The sequence below is a fragment of the Papio anubis genome, chromosome 3 (assembly GCF_008728515.1).
Source record: "Papio anubis isolate 15944 chromosome 3, Panubis1.0, whole genome shotgun sequence".
Taxonomy (NCBI): domain Eukaryota; kingdom Metazoa; phylum Chordata; class Mammalia; order Primates; family Cercopithecidae; genus Papio; species Papio anubis.
In genome coordinates this window covers 145,079,794-145,102,650 of record NC_044978.1, presented here as the reverse complement: position 1 = coordinate 145,102,650, position 22,857 = coordinate 145,079,794, and the positions used below count along the sequence as shown (strand labels likewise).

General features: G+C 40.4%; 1 protein-coding gene and 1 long non-coding RNA gene across 15 annotated transcripts in view; both read left to right on the top strand.

Annotated features, from left to right (window-relative positions):
• Positions 1-22,857, top strand: part of LIMCH1 (LIM and calponin homology domains 1) — a 341,748-nt gene that overhangs the window by 63,866 nt on the left and 255,025 nt on the right. The gene's annotated exons all lie outside the window — the stretch shown is intronic.
• LOC103884333 overlaps positions 1-22,857 on the top strand; it is a 30,021-nt gene that overhangs the window by 6,424 nt on the left and 740 nt on the right. The gene's annotated exons all lie outside the window — the stretch shown is intronic.

Below are 22,857 nucleotides of genomic sequence, written 5' to 3'. Positions count from 1 at the left end.
AACTTCTTCAGTAGCAGCACCCATATCCAAACATACCATTTTTTTTTTGTTTTGTGATGAAACTTATGAATGTTCACATTGAATAAATAAAGACAATGCAGCTGTCAGGCAGTTCAGGTCAAGTTTTGTCACTAATTGAATTTTCACCAAGCTTGCATACTTTTAGGTTTCAGAACTTTGGGGTTTTGTAGACCATAGTGGCTTTTTGAAACTATTTCCTGCTTATGTTGCTGTTAGCTGTTGCCCAGTATGCCTTAAAAAAATTGGATTCCCCTGGGTCAGACAGTGGCTATTGTTATCATTCGTCTTCTGTTTCCTGCAGGAAACCTGTACTTCTTTTAGGCTCTGCAGCAAAGAGAAAATCAGAAGGAAAATCATCTTTGGTCTTCCTTCTAGGTGTCTGTTTTAGATCCTGATTAGCCTTGTCTCTCAATTGTAAAAATATTCCTCTCAGCCACTAGATTCCTCAGTCACTCCCCTGGTCCATCTCCTCTATCAGTGCTTGAAGAGTGTGATGTCGTTCATTGCTTTTAACAATCTGGGGTTTGGCCTGTTACAAATGGGTTATTAAACTAAGAAGGGCATATCTGTTTTCCTTCTGAACATTTTACATTTTAAACATGGAACAGATGTAAAAAGTAATTTGCTTGTTTTAATACAGAGAGATAGTGACTTCTAATGGCTTCCTGTCTGGGAAGGGTCTTGATCCCATGAACTGATCCCATCTCATCTATTTCTTCCTTATCCTTTTCTCTTGGTCTTGGTTTCCACCCTTGCTTTTCAGTACTCTCAGGCAGTGTTTTTTTTTTTTTTTTTTTTTTTTTTTTTAAGACAGAGTTTCACTCTGTTGCCCAGGCTGGAGTGCAGCGGCATGATCTCTGCCCACTGCAAGCCCCACCTCCCGGGTTCAAGTGATTCTCCCACCTCAGCCTCCCAGGTAGCTCAGACTACAGGTGTGTACCACCACGCCTGGCTAATGTTTGTATTTTCAGTAGAGACAGGGTTTCGCCATGTTGGCCAGGCTGGTCTTGAATTCCTGACCTCAGGTGATCCGCTAGCCTCAGCCTCCCTAAGTGCTGGGATTACAGGTGTGAGCCACCGCACCCACCCGGCCTGGGTGGTGTCTTTCTTACCACCCCCATCTCTATTTCTTTTGCCTGCTGCCTCTGCTACCTGCTTCTTTTTAATCGTGTTCACTTTTAGTTGTTTACAATCAGTTGCTAATCTCTGAAAACAGTTTCCTAACAAACACATTTCCTCACTCTTCCTGTTGGAGGCTTTTCTGTTTGGGATTCTGCCCACATATGCAGACACTTAAACTTCTTGTTTCATGGCTGTTTTAGAGGACTTGGGTTGCTGGGCAGCTGAGAGTTGGATGTCTGAGGTGCTGCTGTTTTAAGGAACATTTATATGCATGTGAGTGGTTTTGATTTGAAACTAAGGCTGCTAACTGTGAAATCTGAGAGAGTGAAAAGATTCTTGTAAGATTCTAGGCGATTCTTAGTTCTTTTCATGGTCTGTATATAAGAAGTGTTTTTCTACATCGTTCTTTGTGATAGCAATAGATGTTTATAACATTATAGACATTTCACAGGAGACTTTAGTTAAATTTATGAATCATAACTTTATCCTGGCAGTTTTACTTTAGAAATAATGTATGCTTAGAGTAATTCAGATAACTCAGTCCTTTGAAGGTTCTCTACATATTACTGCCTTTCATATTTGAAGATAGATTTGGAAATGATTGTCCTTTGGGTGTAAAGAGTCCAATATATACTGCTGTTGTTTCCACATGGCATTGTCATTTCCTACCAGGGACTCTCCCTTTTAAACTTAGAGTTGGCACGGAAACATTATTGCTCAAAAGAGCCACCCATTCCCGGGTGTGTTTGACAGGTCTTTGTAAACAAAATTCTTCAGCCTTGCTGAAATTAGTGGAAAAATCTAGGCTCTCATGTTTACAGTTGACGTGGGTTTTCCTTTTACCTAAAATAACCATTACAAGTAAGATACTAAGTAAAAAATATACTCATTTCTACTTCGTACATAAAAATAATAGATGTTTGATGTGTTCAGTGAAATTTCAGTTAACTCATAACTCTTTGAGGCCATGGATGCAGAGGTGGCATTATTAGTCTCTACCTCCAGTGCCTTGCACAATTCCTGGGCACAGAAAGAGACATTTAATTCATGTTGGGTAAATCAAAGAATGATTGATCATTGGCACCTCCTGATTCTATTTGGTGATCAGAGAAAGTGGCAGGAGTTAAGTTATTTTACATACAAACATTTCTTGCAAAATTTGGAGAGGATGTTTTGATGGCTTGAGATCTTTTAATTTCTTTGAGTACTTTCATTGTCCTTCCCACCTCTTCCCTCTCTCCACTCTGAACTGCATAGGGCCTGCCTGCATGAACTACTCACTTCTTCTGACCCCAAGGAAGACCATATCATGTGTTTTAAGTACCCCATAAAGTTTGTCTTCAAAGTAAAGCTTCCTTTGCCAAGCTCACAAATGATGGATTTTTGTTTTCCTTCGGCCTGAGGGTCAAGAGAGTGGGCACTTTTGTATGTATCAGTCTTCAGGGCCATTTCCTCCCTCCTATCCTACTGCCCTCTCCCTGTCTTAGGCAAGAAATCAGTTGGTTCTGAGCACTGACCTCCGCTGGGCCAGAGAGTTCTGAAAGCCTTTGTGTGTTCATTTCCTTAAAGAAGTGGAAGGTAACATGTTTGAAAGCCGGGCAGCTGTGGCCTGTTCCAAAACATCAATGTTGATTGTTTGTTTTTCTGGATTTTAACAAAGGAGCTTTTGCCAGGAGACCTTTGCCCTCTTGCTCGTTCAAACCCCAAATTACAAAAATACATAACAAAAATAAAACAGAAGGCAGACTTAAGGTTATCTTACCAAAACAGGACTTCTTCCTTCTTTAGATTGTACAAACACATGAGTTCCCAGTTAAATTTCAATCAATCATTCCTGATGGATTCAGCTAAAGTTTTGTTTTATCTTTAACTCATACCACGTTGTCTAGTCCTTGGAGCTTAGTTCTGTTTCCTCACCTTGTTTACCTACAAAACGGTGCATTTATTTGAAAAAAAGAAGAAGAATTTACTGGTTCCTTTTTCCCTCTGTGTATTCAGCAATAAAAGAAAAAATTCTCTGAAATGTGTGCTGGGGAATAATAAGCAGTATTCCTTGGGTGGTCTTAACAGCTCAACAGTTAGATTGTTCTGAAATTGAAATCCTCAAAGATGATCTGTTCAAAGGAGGAGTGTTGACTTTCTAATCTTTTGGAGAGAGGAAGGGATGCAGCGTTGGCTAGAGACAGTATGGGGTGGTGGTAAAGAACATGAACTCTGAGGCCAGTTGGTTTGGTTTCAAATTATCTGCCTCTTACTAGCTGTGGACCTTGGTTATATCACTTAACCTCACTGTCCCTCATCTGTATAATGGTAATAGTGGTAGTACCTCCTCCATTTGTCATGATTAAATAAGTTAATATCTCTAAAGCACTACATAATAAGTGCTGTGTGAGTGTTTTTGAAATACATGAAAAGGAAATACAGATGAGATAATGTCAGAAGAGATTAGTGTCAAGCCCTTGAAGGGAGGGGGCCAATTTCAAATGAGAAGAGCCGATAGGGAGTGACAGAGAAAGCAAGTAAAGTGGGATTAAATGATAGACGATGCATTTGGCCATTTGGAGTTCTTAAGTAACTTCTAACTATTCAGAGTGTGACTTTAAGCAACCCAACTTACCTCCCTATCGGTAAAAAGTGACACTTAGCTGGCTCGATATTCTTTTATGTGTCCCAGCCCCAGAAATACACAGACTGGCTTCCATTTTTAGTGGAGTGCTGTCAGCAGAAGCCAGACTGAGATTTCAGGTTGGATTGCGGAAAGATGAAAGAGTTGACACTTGGTGTCTAAGTCATTTCCTGGCAGTGAGTGAGAAGAGAGAACATCACTAATGGCAAAGCCAGGGCTGAGAGGCACGGGCTTGAGTTGCTGTGTGAAGACAATCGCTCATTGCTGCCTGAAGGCTTCCATGGTTTCTTCCATGATTTCTTCCTTTCCTCTCTCAAGCATTTGATTCCCCTTTTTACTTTTTTTCTGACTGTTTCTCTTTCAAAGTTGCCTGTGAAAGGGCCTTCTTGTTTGAAATCTCTTCTTGGGAAGGAAGAAAGTGGCATGCAGCAACATAAATAGCAGGTGCAAATCCTCCAGATGAGTTCCAGCCGAGGGAGAGTGGTGCTTGAGTGGCTGTGCTGAATTCCTCCTCCAACTTGATAGCATATTTTTGATATTACAGTCCATCTGTGCACCATTTTTTAATGTGTATGTTTTTGTTTTTTTGGTTTGCTTTATTCTCGTTTTTTCCCTTGGGCTCTTTAAATAGTGTTATTCTACAAAGGAGGTTTTTTTTTCTTTTTCTTATTTGTGCTTCTAGTGCTCTGACCCATGGGTTTTTTGAATATAAATTCACTTGCATTTAGCCACCGAGTGAAGGGTACTCATTTCTGAGGAACATACTTATTATTCTGGCATAAGATATGCGAACAGACTGTTCTCTACAGATTTGAATATCTTTGAGAGGTGCTGGTGACAACAATGGCATTTGGCAGCATGATGCTCTGTTCAAACAAATATTCAACTTGGTTTATGTTAGCGTTTGTATCAGGCGGTGGTAAGCACAGTGTTCTCAGATTTGAACCACAAATAATGATGGAGAAAGGATGGTGAGAGCCACAGAAGTGGTCATTGCACTTATATTTTTCAAGTTTGCTTTTCTTGATTTTTTTCATTAAATTTTCATTCAGTGTTTTTATCAGACGGGATGTGCTAGATGATGCTGCAGTAACAAATGATACCCAGGTCTCAGTTGCTTAAAGCAACACCGTTTTCTTTATTGGCTGTGCTACATATCCATGGAGGGCTGGCTGTCATATAGACCTTCCCTATGGATGCGTGGTGATAGATATCCCCCTGTCACCAGTTACAAGGGCAAGGAAAGGAAATATGGTGAATCATGCACACTGTCTTGTGGGATTTGGCTTAGAAGTAATATTAGTTCTGCTCACATTCATTGGCCAGTCAATGAAGGGCAAGTGCAATGGCCATGCCTAACTTCACATGGGCAGGGAAACACAATCCTATAATGTTCTTGGAGGAAGGAGAATTGGAAATATTTGGTGAACAGCACTAAATGCCTAATACACTATAGACCTTACATAAGCCAAATACCATAATGGTGTCTAGGGGCACAAAGATGAATGGAGTGCATTTTAATTCTAGAGAAATTATTATTATTTTTGGGGGAGGGGGAATAGCTTTATATAGGAATTTCAAAATGATGGTGATGAAACTAAGATGGTTTTAAAACCATTTCTGTATTTTATTTTATTGTTTATTTATTTATTTTTTGAGACAGAGTCTCGCCCTGTTGCCCAAGCTGGAGTGCAGTGGTGCGATCTTAGCTCACTACAACCTCTGCCTCCCGAGTTCAAGCAGTTCTCCTGCCTCAGCCTCCCAAGTAGCTGGGACCACAGGCATGTGCCACTACACCTGGCTAATTTTTGTGCTTTTAGTAGAGATGGGGTTTTACCACGTTGGCCAGGATGGTCTCGATCTCCTGACCTCGTGATCCGCCCGCCTCAGCCTCCCAAAGTGCTGAGATTACAGGCTTGAGCCATCGCGCCTGGCCCCATCTCTGTATTTTAAAAGATTAGGAATGTTTCCTTTATCAATTCATTTCTCCAGTTTTTGTAAGTATCTTCCAGAAGTTACAAATAGCTACTAAATAATCTTCAGAACTTAAATCTGATGAAGAAAAATTGGCTTTAACTTAATTTTACATAATGTTTGGGTCCTCTCTTGAATCTTTATATGTGAAAGACATCATTTTTGTGGTTTTGCCATGCTTTAGCAGTCTAAAAATTGAATGTGCCTAAGGAGAATAACTTTTTTATTACATGCTGGCTTAAATCTCAGACAGAATTCCATTGAAAGCCAATTGGTTTTCTGTTTTTTTTTTTTTCTATGTGTCTTTCAGTGCTGAAATTGGAAATAAACCAGCATTATGGCTTCATAACGGAAAGTGTAGCAATTCTGCACAATGCGCAAGCAAGTTTGTCATTTAAAATAGCAGACATCTGTCAGAAGTTGGTACTGACCTTCTAAACTGCAATTGAATGTTCAGATTGTTATTTCTCCATTCTCCTCAGATGCATTTCCAGTGTTGGGCTCACAGCCCCATGCTTCTTGTCTGCTTCCTAGTGGGTTATGGGTTGTTTCCTAGAGTCTAGACATGAAATGAAAAATGATTATGTAATCTATTTCCCTTCTTCTCTGCAAAATTCAGAGGAAGGGTGAAAGCTTTGAGACATACCACCTCCCCCTGGTTGGTGGGAAGAGCAGATTTTGGGGATCTATAGACATGGGGTTGGAATCTTGGCCAGCCCCTTCCTACCTGTGGCACTTTGGGCAGATTGGTTTATCTCTTTAATTCTCAGCTTCCTTCCCAGTAATATGAAGAGCCTAAGAACTGTTTCAGTGGCTTGTTGTGAGGGTTAAGTATATGATTTATATAAAATGCCAACAGTGTCTGACATGTAACAAGCACCCAATAAATATTCCCTGTTGGCACAGTGCTTACTGGTTTTTAAAGAACTTCATTACATACTATCTCGTGGGAATACACCAAGGAGGTAAAAGGTATCTAGCTGAATTAGTTTTCCATTAACTTCCCAAAAAAATAAATACAGACTGCATTTTCTTGGAGTCACAGATGACTTTGCAAAGATCTTATTTAATTATGTCTATGTTTTCTTCTCTACTCACATTTTCCCTCACCCATCATCTTGTTAGATTACGTATAGACTGAATCCTGTACATTTTTAAAGTTATAAATCTTTTCTTGTGCTATTATGAGTTTTGGGTGATTATTTCAGCCAGCAATCAATGATTAAGGGCTGAGGGGATTGGTGTTAATACTATAGGAGAAGAGGCCGGGCGCGGTGGCTCATGCCTGTAATCCCAGCACTTTGGGAGGCTGAGGCGGGCGGATCGCGAGGTCAGGAGATCGAGACCATCCTGGTTAACATGGTGAAACCCCGTCTCTACTAAAAATTCAAAAAAATTAGCCGGGCGTGGTGGTGGGCACCTGTAGTCCCAGCTACTCGGGAGGCTGTGGCAGGAGAATGACGTGAACCTGGGAGGCGGAGCTTGCAGTGAGCCTAGATCGTGCCACTGCACTCCAGCCTGGGTGACAGAGCGAGACTCTGTGTCAAAAACAAACAAACAAACAAACAAACAAACAAACAAACAAAACAAAAAAACTATAGGAGAAGAAAACAAAAACTTTTATAATTTTAATAATAATCACTAACACCAATTGAATAATAAATCTGTGCCTGGTTCCTAATTGAAGTTTTCTTTTTTCTATGAAATCATAGTTAATCTTCTCTCCACTCTGTAAGGTAACTACGACTATTACTTGCACATTGCAGGTGAAGAAATTTAGGCTAAGATGTTAAGTAATTTGTCCAAGGCAGTATACTTAGTAAGATTAGCACTGGAATTTAAATCCAAGATCGTTTGATTTCAAAATAGCTGTTTTTCCCCACTCAGCTCTATAGTACAGATAAATTTGAGTTTAAAATAGGGAGGTTATATTCCTGGCTGATGCATGTTGTGTGAACACTGTCTGAGTGGATTAATTGTGGCAGTTAAAAATAACAGGGTGTGTTGTTGGCTTTGTGTACAGTCTAAACTTCTTTTCTGGATGACTTTAAAATATGAGTGTGTTGCTGCTCCTGATTCCTAACAGGGAACTTTAGAGACCTGGAAGCCTGTCGTTTGTGTAACTCTCTATGTATGTATGTCAGATTCTGTGGACAGGTGGCCCCTCATCTGTATCCCTAACAGGAGGGTTAGTAATGAGAAGTAAGGGTAAAGATAGAAGCTAGAAAAACGAATAGGCTGTACCTTCCCGTCTGAATTATTCTCTCATTTTTCTCATCCCTGACAACTTTCTCAATAAATTGGCCTAGCAAGTAAATCCATGGGTCTTCTGTCCTTGTTGGGAATAGCGCCATTTGGGCACAGCTTTGCCATCAATTTTCCATATAAAAACATTTCCTAAGGTAAACATTAAGGCCTGAATGACAACTACAGGTTGAGATTTTTACTTTGACTGATGAGGCTTACTTGGCTGGACACCATTTTTCAATGGCAATGATCCTTTCTGTTTTAAAACCTGATTGTTAAAATATGGGGCATATGGGAGATCTTAAAAAGATCAAGTTCCAAGTATAATTCTTTTTCAAGTAGGCAGTGGAGTCTGGTGCATAATGTTCCAATCTAGTTTCACGGTCCTTTTGATCAACCTAAAATAAAACTGAACAAGACGGCATCTCTGAAAGGGTTAATACCCTGGAATTTCACACTTAACAATTGGCATTATGTTCTTTGCATTCTTGAGGAATTTTCTCACTGATGTCAAAAGACTTTGGTTTGTTATGCAAGACAGTGGTCCAGTGACTTTGCATATCACATTCTCTTAACATGAGGGAAATCCCTGCATGCTAATTAGAGAAGGAAAAAAGTAGTGCAAGTGGTTCTTTGGCTAGAGATGAATTAAATGAGGGAGGGCATTTAGTGAAAAAACAAAGCACAACAAAACCCTTGCAAATAAGCGGGCATTCTTTTGAAGTGGCTGCTTACTCTGGTCATTTTGCGTAGTCTTACTGCTATATCACTGTGATTCCATTTTTTTGGGGGAAAACACTTGAATGTATATATAGTTTGTTTTTTATTTTTCTGATTGTTTTAATTACCTATTGCAGTGTAAGAAACCACTCCAAACTTAGTGGCTTAAAATAACAACAATTTATTGTTTCTTAAGTTTCCAGGAGTTGACTAGTTCAAATCTGTTCCATGGGTTGTTGGCTGTCCCTGTGTTCAGTTGGTGCTGGGGCTGGGTCCAAGGAAGCAAGGAAGGTCCAAGACATCTTTTCTCACATGTCTGGTACCTCAGTGCTTCTCCGTGTGGTCTCTCTACCTGGCAGGTTTGGGCACCCTCATAGCATGGTGGTCTCAGGGTAGTTGGACTTCCTCAGGTAGCTGGCCTTCAAGGAAAAGAAAGCAGAAGCTGTCACTCTTCTTAAGACCAAGCTTGAAAGTGGCAGCATGTTACTTCCACCATATCCTGTTGGTCAAAGGAAGCCCTAGAGTCAGTCCAGATTCAAGGGAAGTCAGGGAAATAGACCCCATTTCGGGAAGGGTGGAGTGGCATGTCCCTATAGGAGGAAATGAATTGGTGGCCCAAATTGCACAAGTACAGGGAGGACTGAGGGCAGAGGGGCTCATCCTGGCTGGTGGGAACACCAAGGGCAGAGGAGAGTTTTGTCCCACTTTCTGTTTAGTGTTCTGGGCAGACACTGCTATATGAGTAACTTCATGCCAGCTTGGAAGGGGTACACTTCCAAGTGACATGAGAGGGCAAAATGGTGAGGTCAGGTGGAGGAGGCCCCAGGGCACTCACCAAGCCTCTCTCAGCTCCTGTGTGATGGCGGAAGTAGCCAGATGTTCTGGAATTCTTTCAAGGGAGGGCTCAGAAGGCAGCTGAGTTAAGAGGCAGTGGGCTTAGGCCAGGAACTGGGTGGAAAATGAGACCCAGAGCTGGCTGTGGCACCACTGGAGGCCAGCCAGTGGCACTCTAAGGCCCTGGCCACCAGCTATAGACATCAGCTGCGGATGTCATTGGAATATCCAGGGTTGAAGAGCTAGCCAGTTTCACTCCCATGGTCACCAGGCCAGGCAGCAACCCAGACTAGCTGCTTTGCAGCAGAGGGCAGCTAGGATGCAGAGGACAACATGTGATTTGCATTCCCCTTCTCTCACATCACCATAATAATGGAGACACTCCCCCCTCTCCCCTTTCCCCTCTCCCCATACACCTGGTTACTGTCGGTTTTTGGGTTTTCTTTTTGAGACAGAGTCTCGCTTTGTCGCCCAGGCTGGAGTGCAGTGGTGTGATCTCGGCTCACTGCAACCTCTACCTCCCAAGTTCAAGAGATTCTCCTGCCTTGGCCTCCCGAGTAACTGGGATTACAGGCATCCACCCCCATGCCTGGCTAATTTTTGTATTTTTAGTAGAGCCAGGGTTTTGCTATGTTGGCCAGGCTGCTCTTGGACTTCTGACCTCAGATGATCCGTCGGTCTGGGCCTCCCAAAGTGCTGGAATTACAGGTGTGAGCCACCATACCCGGCCCTGGATACTGTCCTGATGAACAGAAATCTGAGTGACTGAGCTTGTTGTCTAAAAAGACCAAACCTAAAGGAACTGTTTAATTTATTGCATAGGAGTAAATATTTGCCAGACTTTTCTGCAGTTGGGTCTCCCTTTTTCCGGTAGTCTGAATAAAGTCTTCCTATGGTTGTTCACATTCTAATCCTAAGAGCCTCTGGCTAGATTATCTTATATGGAAACAGAGACTTTGCAGATATGGTTAAATCAAGGATCTTGAGATGGGGAGATTATCCTTGGTTATCCCAGTGGACCCTATGTTATCCCAGAAGTCCTTATAAGAGGGAGACTGGACATCAGAAGCAGAAAACGGAGAGATGATGATGGAACCAGGTATTGGAGCGATGCATTTCGACAATGGAAGAAGGGACCATGAGCAAAGGAAATCAGGTGGCCTCTAGAAGCTGGAAAGGGCATGGAAAACCTCCTGCTCCCCACGCCGAAGCCTCTAGGAGGAAGGCAGCCCTGCCAACACCTGGACATTAAATTTCCTACCCCCAGAACTGTAAGAGTCAATTTGTGTAGTTTTAAGCCACTAAACTTAATGTGGTAACTTGTTAGAGCAGCAACAGGAAACTAATACACCCTTCTTGTCCTAAACCAGTCACTTAGAAACACTGAAGCTACCATTTCTTTGCTCGTTTGAGTGCAGAATAAAGCGAATAAAGTTCTATTTTATTTTTTTCTCCCATTCATTTTCCTGGTAAGATATTATTTCTGACTATCTGATGAGCAAGAACATTGAGGGGTAGGGAGTGAAGTTCAGTAACTTTGCCCGGGTTGAATGGTTAATGATTGAGCAGGATTAATCTAAGCTACAGAGACACTGTCTGGGAATATCATGCAAGAGCAGGGTCTTATATAAAAATGTATTAAGTAGAAGTTTATATACAGAATAAAATCTTATTTCTGAAGTCCTATATTGTAGCAACCGATTGACATGATGATTCCTATAATAGAAATAATAAAACAATTGCCACTACATGACTCAAATTATCCACTCCTTCTTATTTTGAAGACTTCACTCAACTTCTCAAGAAATAACCAGTGTACTGTATTTGTTCCACTTTCAATGATATAGGCACTTTTCAGTTTATTGCTTTTGTAAAGTTTAGTTCTAATAAAGCTCATAGAGCCATAAGAAAATCTCTTTAAACCTTGTTTTTCTTTTAAAAGAATACATTTTGGGTTGTAAATTAGGAGGCCGGGAATTCTTCTTCCCTCTTTGGAGGTGATAGTGGTGGTGGTTTGAACTGTCTCCTTACTTAGATCTAGGTACCTGGACTCCACAAGTGTTCACTTTTTGCACTTCTCCATCTGTGTAGAGATGACATGACATTTGTCTGAACATGAGTGTACCTCCAGTTTACCTCTCCTTAAGCTTTTCTGACCTAGAGAAGTGAGCAGTTGCCCCCACTGGAGGACTAGGGTTGCAGACTTACTTAGGGCCTGCTCATGGGTCTGGGGCTTTAAAAAATAATGTCCATATGTTGGGGACAGCTTGTATTAAGAATAATCTTTGTGAGCCAGTTAATGCTGTGAGAGATTTTTTCCTAATATTGTCATTGTGCTATTTGCAGCACAAGTTCCAACAAAACAGCTTTTCCATTTTATCGTCGGGATTGTAGAGGCAGCATGTAAAGTAATTAAAATAATGGCACCAGGGCAATCTGTGTGAGAGATGCTGTCAGGACTGGAAACAGAATGCAGAAATTTCCAAATTTCTGTGCGTACTCTTTGGTCCTTCCCAAGGAACCTTCACATGTGTTTCAGTCCTTGTGGAGGATGGGAAACTACGATTTTGTCAGCGTCTGGGTATATATTGGAAGTGTGGAGCTGGTTGGAAAAAAAAATTCATGAAGGAGATATAAAGCAGAAAATTACGGTAAAAACACATGGTTTCTGTCTGGTCTTCTGTATTTCCTATGTGAAAGGTGAATCCTTGAATCTGAAAATGAAAGCCATCTCCAATGTCTCCTAGGTAATACGTCAAATACTGTCATGGACCTCGGATCCCTTCATTACACTCTTTGTTATTTCTGAATGTGAGCTTGACACACAAATCTTCTTTTAAGAAGGCTTTCCAGAAGGCCTACTGTAGCTGTGTGCATGCTTTAAAATAAAAGTAAATCCCTTTCTCACTTAAGCAAAACAAAACACCAACCTATTTGTGTCCATGAAAAATATCTTTGCATGTCTAGACAGTAGTGCTGATCAGCTGCCTTTTGTAAGGAAGGAATACAGAAAAACTATTATTCTCCCCAGAAACCTTGTAAGGTCCTATGTGACCCAAGTGACCTCTCACTCAACTAGTGAAACAGGAGCCAGAAGTGTGCAAGGAGCCTGAGCTGGAGCTTGATGCTGATGTTATAAATCAGCCTTGGCATTACTGAGCTTTCCTGTTTTTAGCCAGTAGTCCTTGGGGACTGTTGCTGATTGAGGGTGAAAAAAATTTCAGAACCATTGTAAGTGGTGACACTGACATATCATTAGGCTTCCACCCAGATGGCATTTGTAACAGATAGAAAGGAAACTGTAATGGAATTAACTTAAAGAGGAAAGAATTAAAGCACAATTTTACAGGCATACATAGCATAGGAAGGATCGAAAGGGAACTTTTATTTGCTCTCTGCTTTTGCTAGATACTGAGATTGGTGTGTTGTAGGTGGACTTCACGACAATGAGGAAAGGTTTTTGTTTTTCATTTACAGAGTGGCCAGAGTGGCCAGGAGGGTCCTATGCTGGTCAGTTGAAGTTATCTGTGTTTACCTCTCTGTTCCATGTAAATTCAGTTTCTTCCCTCTTCTTCTCCTGGGCATCTTTTTTTTTTTTTTTCTTATGACTGTAAGTCATTAAAGCAGTTCCCGAAAACTGTCCTTAGGTCTTTAGCTGTTGTTGGATGCAGTTGAGAATTTTTTGCTTTCACAATGGCCCAAAGTAAATTGTCACATGTGGTTTAAGTCTGGACCCTGCAGTGACCACTGGATGATCATATCCATATCCAGTCCATGATACACTGAATTTGTTACCAAAATATCTTCTAGCTGGAATATGAGAAAGTGCTGGGAGCATTCATTGTTTTATTGCAGGGTAGCTGTTTTCCCCAAACAGCTACCTTTCTTTTTTTTTCATACGGCTGTGGAATAAACCACATCCAAAGTATTTTCAAGTATGTGATTGTCCCTTGTATTGAACAGATATTAAAACTGAACATTTCATGGCATGAGGAAGCTGCTCATTGAACAGAGTTGTACCCTCCTTCATCCATATCTGCACAGATGAGAGAATGCAGGTTCAGAGAAGTAAAGGAACTTGTTTGGGCCACATCGTCAGGCGAGTAGTGGAGCACAGACTCGTACCTGGTCCTGTGTGATTACAGTGCTTGTGCCTTTTAATTTTTCTTTTCTTTTCTTTTTTTTTGTTTTTGACAGTCTTGCTGTGTTACCCAGGCTGGACATAATCTCTGCTCACTGCAACCTCCATTTCCCGGGTTCAAGCGATTCTTCTGCCTCAGCCTCCCGAGCAGCTGAGATTACAGGCACCCGCCACCACACCCAGCTATTTTTGTATTTTTAGTAGAGACAGGGTTTCACTATGTTGGCCAGGCTGGTCTTGAACTCCTGGCCTCAAGCGATCTACCCACCTCAGCCTCCCAAAGTGCTGGGATTACCAGCATGAGCCACTGCGACTGGCTGGCTTGTGCCTTTTTATTACAGAGCTTTTCAGATTTCTGCAGTGAAGGACTATTTTTGTTTATTTGTTTTGCTTTTGTTTTTTTTTTTGATTTCCAATCCGCTGTAATACAGGGCTGATTGCACAGGATCAGCATGCTGCTTGCATCACATGCACCTCGCCCAGGCCAGCTGGCCAACACCTAAACAGATTTACATCTCGCTCAGCAAGATGAGTCCTGCCATCACATGACTTGGATGTGGTGTTGATGGCCAGACTGCTATAAATGTGGATTCTCAATCCTGTAATGTACAATGCCATGGACCAGTAGTGATCAATTCACAGATCATGCTTGAAGTAATATGCTTCGGTTTAAGGGTGGGGGGAGCATCTGTCAGGGAAAAGCCAGACTCCTTTGACTAAAGAGAAACATTGGGAGCGCCGTTGGGAGGCTAGGAATAGAATACGTGGAAGATGTACCCTTCAGCATGCAGATGTTGTGGTTTCTTATTCTCTCCAGGACAAACTTGAATTCCACCAAGTCATGCTCTGATTCAGTACATGCAGATTTTTGTTCTCAAGTCAGATGGGGACATAATTGCAGTGTCCATTGTAGGAAAAACACCAAGCGATTTCTAATACCTACAACAAGCAAAATTTACATGGTGGAAAGGGGTTCAAAAAGGGGACCAGTGCCGTGGCTCATGCCTGTAATCTCACTTTGGAAGGCCAAGGTGCATGGATCGCTTGAGCCCAGGAGTTTGAGACCACCCTGTAGAGAAACCCCCATCTCTACAAAAAAAAATAAAGGAATTAGTTGGGTGTGGTGGTGTGTGCCTGTCATCCCAGCTCAGGAAGCTGAAGTTGGAGGATTGCGTGAGCCTGGGAGGTCAAGGCTACAGTGAGTTGTGATTATGCCATTGCACTGCAGCCTGGATGACAGAGCAAGATGCTGTCTCATTAAAAAAAAAGAATTAAAAAAATTTTTTAAAAAAGGGGGCTGGGTGCAGTGTCTCACGCCTGTAATCCCAGCACTTTGGGAGGCTGAAGTGGTCAGATTACGAGGTCAGGAGTTAGAGAACAGCGTGGCTAACATGGTGAAACCCCGTCTCTACTAAAGATACAAAAAAATAGAGCCCGGACTTTTGTGGTACATGCCTATAATCCCAGCCTCCAGAAGGCTGAGGCAGGAGAATCATTTAGACCCAGAGGTGGAAGTTGCAGTGAGGCGAAATGCGTGCCATTAGCCTCCAGCCTGGAGCAGCCAGTGAAACTCCATCTCAAAAAAAAAAAAAATGGAGGAGGGCAACATCCTTGCATGAGTTTCTCAAGAAACTTTATTAAATTAACTTGGTGATTTATTTCAGGTTCCTTACCTGAGCATCTCCTGTATACACTAGGCACTTTGCTTGATGCTTCATGATTAAGGTAGTGTTCCTATACTTTCCTGTAATTTACACCTGCTGGAGGAAAGGGAAGTAACAAAGAAACATTTTAAAAGTGTAGTAAATGGTACATCTAGTTCTAGATCCTTGAGATCAACCATACTATTTTCCATAATGGTTGAACTAGTTTACAATCCCACCAACAGTGTAAAGTGTTCCTATTTCTCCACATCACCTCTCAAAAGCACGTGCCATATGACTGGCCATCCCATTACTGGTATATACCCAAAAGGATTATAAATTTATATGCTGCTATGAGACACATGCACACGTATATTTATTGCAGCACTATTCCTAATAGCAAAGACTTACGGAATCCCAACCCAAATGTCCATCAGTGACAGACTGGATTAAGAGAGTAAAATGGCACATATACACCATGGAATACTATGCAGCCATAAAAAGGATGAGTTTATTGTCCTTTGTAGGGACATGGATGCAGCTAAAACCATCATTCTTAGGAAACTATCACAAGAACAGAAAACAAACACCGCATGTTCCTCACTCCTTAGGTGGGAACTGAACAATGAGATCCCTTGGACTCAGGAAGGGAACATCACATACGGGGCCTATCATGGGGAGGGAGGGAGGGATTGCATTGGGAGTTATACCTAGTGTAAATGACAGGTTGATGGGTGCAGCACACCAACATGGCACAAGTATACATATGAAACAAACCTGCATTATGCACATGTACCCTACAACTTAAAGTATAATAATAATAATAAATAAATTTTAAAATTATTATTAAATAAACTTGAGCATTAATTTTATTAGTTTCCCCTCTATAATTAACAAATTTAAAGAAAATATTGTTTAATGCTTAGTTATATCTTTTTTAGGTGATTAAATAGGGTCTTCATAGTAATTTTATTTTTTAAGGTCTTTAATCAGGAAACTGGTATCTAACTAAAACAATGTTTCTATGGGAAAATCACATCCTACAGAAATATTTTTGACTTCAATGCTTTCCTCAAGAATAAAACCTGTCAGAAGTGTGAAAACTGCCTGTACTTAGCAGAGCAATTTGTTATGTGAACCAGTATTGGTAAATGTCCCTAAATGGCACCACTGGGTTTCTTTGGCCTGAGATATAATAATCTCCTAGAATTTTATGTTCTATAAAATACAGAAAAAATACCATGGTCTATTATTTATTTATTTTTTTGAGACAGCGTCTTACTCTGGCACCCTGGCTGGAGTGCAGTGGCACAATCTTGGCTTACTGCAACCTCCACCTCTTGGTTTAAGCGATTTTCCTGCCTCAGCCTCCCAAGTAGCCAGGACTACAGGCACACACCACCACGCCCAGCTAATTTTTGTATTTTTAGTAGAGATGTGGTTTTGCCATGTTGGCCAACCCGATCTCGAACTCCTGACCTCAGGTGATCCACCCGCCTCTGCCTCTCCAAAGTGCTGGGATTATAGGTATAAGCCACTGTACCTGGCCCACGGTCTGTTATTGATAATATAGCAGACCTATTTCTATGGTGACTAAATAGAACAGAAATTAATGATGTTCTTAAAAACTTTTAAAATGATACTGAATATGAATATGTGGCAGAATAAGAAGTTTGGTCTTAAGTCTTTGATTCTGATTGTTCACAGATTCTTTTCCTTCATGTTTGATTTTACTTCTCTTTCATAGTGTGGAGATCTCTTTCCCTTGGTGTTGCATTTGTAGGTATGAATGACATGAACCCTTCTTCCCAACACTTTACTGTGAAAAGTCAAAGATGCCATGTATTGCTAGGGATTTTTAATTCAGCTTCTGTCTCGAGTAGAAATTAATTTACTAGGAGAAGATGTAGAAATCCTGGTTTTATAGTCATCAATGAAAAGTGAAATTTGCTTGTATTTCAGTGAAAAATGAAAACCAAAAAGCTTCTTTATAATTTAAATCTATTAGCAATGTTTCAAGCAAAGATCTAATTAATGTATTTTTAAAAATATTAGTATTTGTCTTAGTTTCCTTGGCCAATCCTCTTTCTTATTGTTGTGTTTCTGAGTTTCTGTAAAGAAAGACTTAAAAACTTAGGGCATGCTTTCTCTCCAATCGGTCATTTTTTTTCCCTTTGGTAAAGACACCATTGTGCCTTGGTTTTAATATGAGGAAAAATGAAGGTGGGAGTAGAATTTGCATTAAGTATTTGGAGTTTTTCTTCCTCCCCACCCTCAACATCTAAAATATGCATGGGATTTGGAAAACAAATTAGAAATAGGATCTTTCACAGATATTTTAAAAATGCATTTCTAAATGGTGGGGAGTTCTGATGTCTGAATAGTGCCATTTCATTTAGGAGCTTAGGTTGCAAAGTTGTATCTAATACTCGTTTTCTTTTTCTTGGTTTTTATTTTAACTTCTTAAAGATTGAAAGTCTTTTTAAGAAATTGATATTAAATATCCACTTTGCTAATATAAAGTAGTTTGCTAGTATAAACTAATAATGGTATAAGCAATTTTAATTTTTTAGGTTTTTGCTGCTGCTGTTTGTTTTTGATGTGGGATATGTGCTAAGGAAATAGAGAGTAATTAGACTCAGAAATGGTTTTGCTTCTTTGTCTCTCTCTGTCCCTAAACTCTTGTGTTAGTGGGAACACGGAGACCACAAGAGCTGTGATTCTTTCTCTTAGACATTAATTTTAAAATAGCCTGGGTGTGGTAGCTCATGTCTGTAATCCCAGCAATTTGGGAGGCTGAGGTGGGCAGATCGCTTGAGCTCAGGAGTTCAAGACCAGTCTGGGCAACATGGGGAAACCGCATCTCTACAAAAAATACAAAAATTAGCCAGGCATGGTGGTGTGCACCTGTAGTTTCAGCTACTTGGGAGGCTGAGGCAGGAGGATTACTTGAACCTGGGAGGTTGAGGCTGCAGTGAGCCATGATCATGTTACTGCCTTCCAGTCTGGGCAACAGAGCCAGACCCTGTCTCAAAAATAAATAAATTAAAAAAATAAAAAATAAAAAAGGACAGATGGACTGGTACAAACCATCAAAGACACATTTTACAAAAGACACAAGTTTGGCCACTTAGCATCAGCGTCTATTCTTGCCCACTTTTGTATGCATGCTTAGCATATCCCCCAGCACACACATGGCTCAAATATGTATTTGTGGAGCAAATGGATGAAGGAATTAATTGGGTGTATAACCAACTAGTTAACCAACTAGCTGATTTCACGATAGTTGAGAACTCATCTGTGTGGGTTACCATTGTGGATTGAAATGACCTGCATTTTCAAACAGGTACTCTCTCTTCATTTTGGTTGATTGTGTTGACAAAGAAAGACTCTGTAACACTCAGAAATCTAAATATAGCTCCACGCAGATGCACACTTGTTATAAGAATGCAGTATGGAAATTAACTATGGATTGAATTTTAATCATTTAAACTGCACACATCTCCTACCCCTTCTTCCCTCTATTGTATCACATGTAATTACATTATTATACATCAATCATTTAACTGGGGTAAACAATAATTTCTGGAAAACTAAGATGTTTAATTTGAAGAAACGAATTGCTAAGTAAATGAAAGGGAAACATACAAATGTACTGGGTGATTCTTTTGTGTAGCTGTTTGTTTAGCAATTCAGGAAGTGACTTAAACTTTGCCTGCCAATATTAGATGCTAGATTGTTATCAAAGGAAGGGTCCTATCATTTTTCATATGTGTTTAGTTAGAGATTTGTTTAAATGGAAACATAAGCTAGCAAGCAATGGTTTCACTTTTGGGAAATGATTTCCCTCGTAAAAGCTTCATGTCTCATGCTCTAAGGTAAAGAGAAAAAAAAAATCATATTGGATGTTTTTTTTCTTTCTGGTCTGGGAAGTGCATCAAATGTAACCAACACAGTGAATTCAGACCACCTGTGAGATTCCAAATTGCTTTTCCTGAATCATTGTTGAATTAAATAAAAACATTTGATTATGGTACTTAAAGCAAATCAAGGAATATTCAGATGAATCAGTGGATAAACACATTTAATAGTAGTATGGACTTTGCTCTTATTGCAGATGGATTATTATCCAATGAAACCATTCTTCTTTCATGTTGTAAATCTTTCCAGATTTCAGGAAGCCAGGGCAGCTGTGTTTTTTTAAACCTTCACATGTGATCCAAAAGTACCATTTCTTAGGAGAAACGAAGATCTGTTAATTTACAGTATTTGTAAGCAACGGCTAAACCCTTTTCTGTAAACATCGGAAATACACCTGGTAAAGGAAAGCTCTTCTGCCAGATAAAATGGAATGTTCTCAGTTAACCAAGGGAGCAGCTTGGATGAGAGAGGCCATGGAACAAGTGCTGCTGAGCATCTGATTCCAGTCTGTGAAGGATGTGAGGGAATTTGCCTGGCCTCAGGGCTAGAGAACTATTAATATAAGCAACTCAGCAATTTCTGTCTATATTGCTCACTTTGTCTTGATGTCTTGAGGAATATGCTAACTTAAAACTCATAGACTCAAGGAAAGGCAAGCTGGCTAGACTTAACTCAAACTGAATCATAGAAGAGGCTACATCTGTCAGAGAAAACTCTGTGATCATGGACAGTGCAGATATTCCTATCTGGATAGGTATTGTCGGCGGGACTGAAGAGAGGTGAAATGTGTGCAAGAGATGGCTCAGAGATTGAAGAGCGCTTCCAATTTCTGTGACTCGGAATGGTTCCAAAAATGTAGAGATTCATTTGGTTTGAGTTTATGTTCTGGCAGGTAGTCTTTGTACAAAATTCTATTTTTGCTACTCCTAAACAGCTTTTTGGTGACTTTTCAGTCATGTTACATATGACTGAAATATATGTATGTGTGTATGTGTGTGTGTGTGTGTGTGTGTGTGTGTGTATATATATATATATATATATAGTACAGGGCATAGAATAAGTTTATTAATGTTTCATTGAGAACATAAGACTGAAATACAACTACAGAATGTTGAGGAAAATCAATATTAATATATGAGTTTGATCTTAAGGGTAGGTCAGTGGACCTTGAACTATTTGGTTGGTGTCAGGCCGTGCCTGTGGTGTCTCTTCATTGGCCAGCACAATGGCGTCTTTGTCTGGGAATCTCTATTCTCTACCTCTCATTAGGGTGGTCAACATATCACAGCGGCCTTTCCCTTCCCAAATAACTGTGAGAACAAAAGTGCCAACACAAGCATAAGCCCTTGCCAAGTACAACAGCATGAGGTTCCATCAGGCCTAAAGAGGGGCATCCTGAGAACCCTCAGTGCCCTCTGAATTGGTCATCACAGCAATGGGATTTTCAGTCTTGCTCAACATTGGGGATTTGAATAACTCTTAGGATAATCTCTTCTCTAGTGGTTAAGGATATAGTCCCCATAAAAGAAATCTGCTTGTGGGTAATATTTTGCCAAAATCTGACCATCCACAGTCTGATGTGATGACCAGGCCACCAGACTGAGATTAAAGAGCTGAGCTATTTATTGACAAAGGCACCAACTTCTTCTAGCTCAGCATCTTGCTCAATAACCACTGTGTGCTTTTGTAGGCGCATGAAGAGAATATTCAACATTTTCCCATTCCTTTTTTTTTTTTTTTTTGAGATGGAGTCTCGCTCTGTCACCCAGGCTGTAGTGCAGTGGCACAATCTCGGCTCACTGTAACCTCCACCTACCAGGTTCAAGGAATTCTCCTGCTTCAGCCTCCTGAGTGGCTGGAACTACAGGCGCGCACTGCCATGCCTGGCTAATTTTTGTATTTTTAGTAGAGACAGAGTTTCACCATGTTGTCCAGGATGGTCTTGATCTCCTGACCTCATGATGTACCCACCTCAGCCTCCCAAAGTGCTGGGATTACAGGTGTGAACCACTGTACCCGACCCTCATTCTTTATTAAACTTATAGGAAGCCTATTTATATCTCAAGCCTCTGATTGACAACAGTTGATTGATTGTCTGTGAAAGGTGAACTTTTACCATTCTATGTTCCCAAGCTTTACTTAGGCAGAAAGCCATTGCCATCTTCTGAGACGAACCCCTGTAATGTAACCATAAAGCAGGAAGGATCATAGGCACCTGTGGAATTGTCCTCAAATTTTTTGGCAATGAAAATCGCAACTGAAGCACTGCTAATATTTTCAAGAAAAACAGTAAAAATGGATTGTTACAATTAGTTCCTCCAATTAAGTATTCAAGAAAAGCATAGAAGTATGTGAAGGTTTCCTTATCTGTTTATCCAGTGACCTGTATCTTTCCACGATACTTTCAAATGGAATTTATTTAGCCTAAAAATGGAAATTAATTTTGCACTGATGGCCTGAGATTAGAGTTTCTGTGCATTCTGGAGATGAGGGTAGCTACTGACCTTTCTATCTTGCTTTATTATCTGTTGGTCTTGGCAGTACCTTTCTCTTCCAGGATGCATTCCCAGAACGGTTCAGTGAAACAAATGCTCTTTGGAGGACTTTGGCTCTTTGTGGCTGAGATAAATATATATCAACTTAAAGTGGGTTTTATTTTCCTCTGTGAATGAGTTCCTAGAGAATTGCAATTGTGGAAAGAACTGAAAGCTCAAATATAACAGAATGAAGTTTCCCTAAAGAATTACAGTTTGAAGCCTCAGTACATTGAGTAATTGTGCTACAATAGGTACTTCTGGTCAAAGGGTTTGAGGGTTGCTGTCAGTCTATTTTCAAAACTGAAGATGAGGAGAATGATTCTCAACTGCAGGTTCAATGGGAACATCGTGGGGAGAAAAGTCTATTCTGCTAGTCATTGGTTTTTGAAGCACAGATGGGGCCTGTGAGATTTGGGTGGCATGATGAGGAGAGGGGAGTAAGGGGTGATGCAGCGGGGTATAGGGGGTTTAGACTCACCTTCCTAGTTGTGTTGCAGTGTTGAAACCTCTGAGTCTATTAGTGTCCTACAGAAGTGTTTGTTAAAATAGATCAAAGACTAAATTTCTAACCATTAGGGAAGGGAAAGGCATTCTCAGAGATTCACAAATATACGTAGTTAATGGAACCATAACTTTTAGAAGTCAGTGTTCATAGGACAGATGGGAATAGCTGGAATGAAGTGAGCTTTGAATGCTGATTGCTTTATTTTTATACTAGCTAATGAGTGAATGTGCCACACATCCTCTAACCTTTCTGGAATGGTGAACAAATGGACAGATGTGCTGAGTAAGTGTTGGAAGACGACTACATGAACCCTTAGGCAATTAGAAGGAATTTAAAGAAATAAACCATGTATTTACGATTAAACCAGGAAAAGCCTGTATATAAATCCAATTGGTAACACTTTATATAAAGATCAATGATAAAAATCCTTAATATTTTTCATGATCTTTCGAAGTTTCTTTGAAGGTGGTAAGTGGCCTCAGAAATTTGAATTATCACGAAAGGAAAAGGAAGAGTGACTTAAGGATGTGTATGTGTGTGATTCCAAGTTAAAGATTCTGGCACAG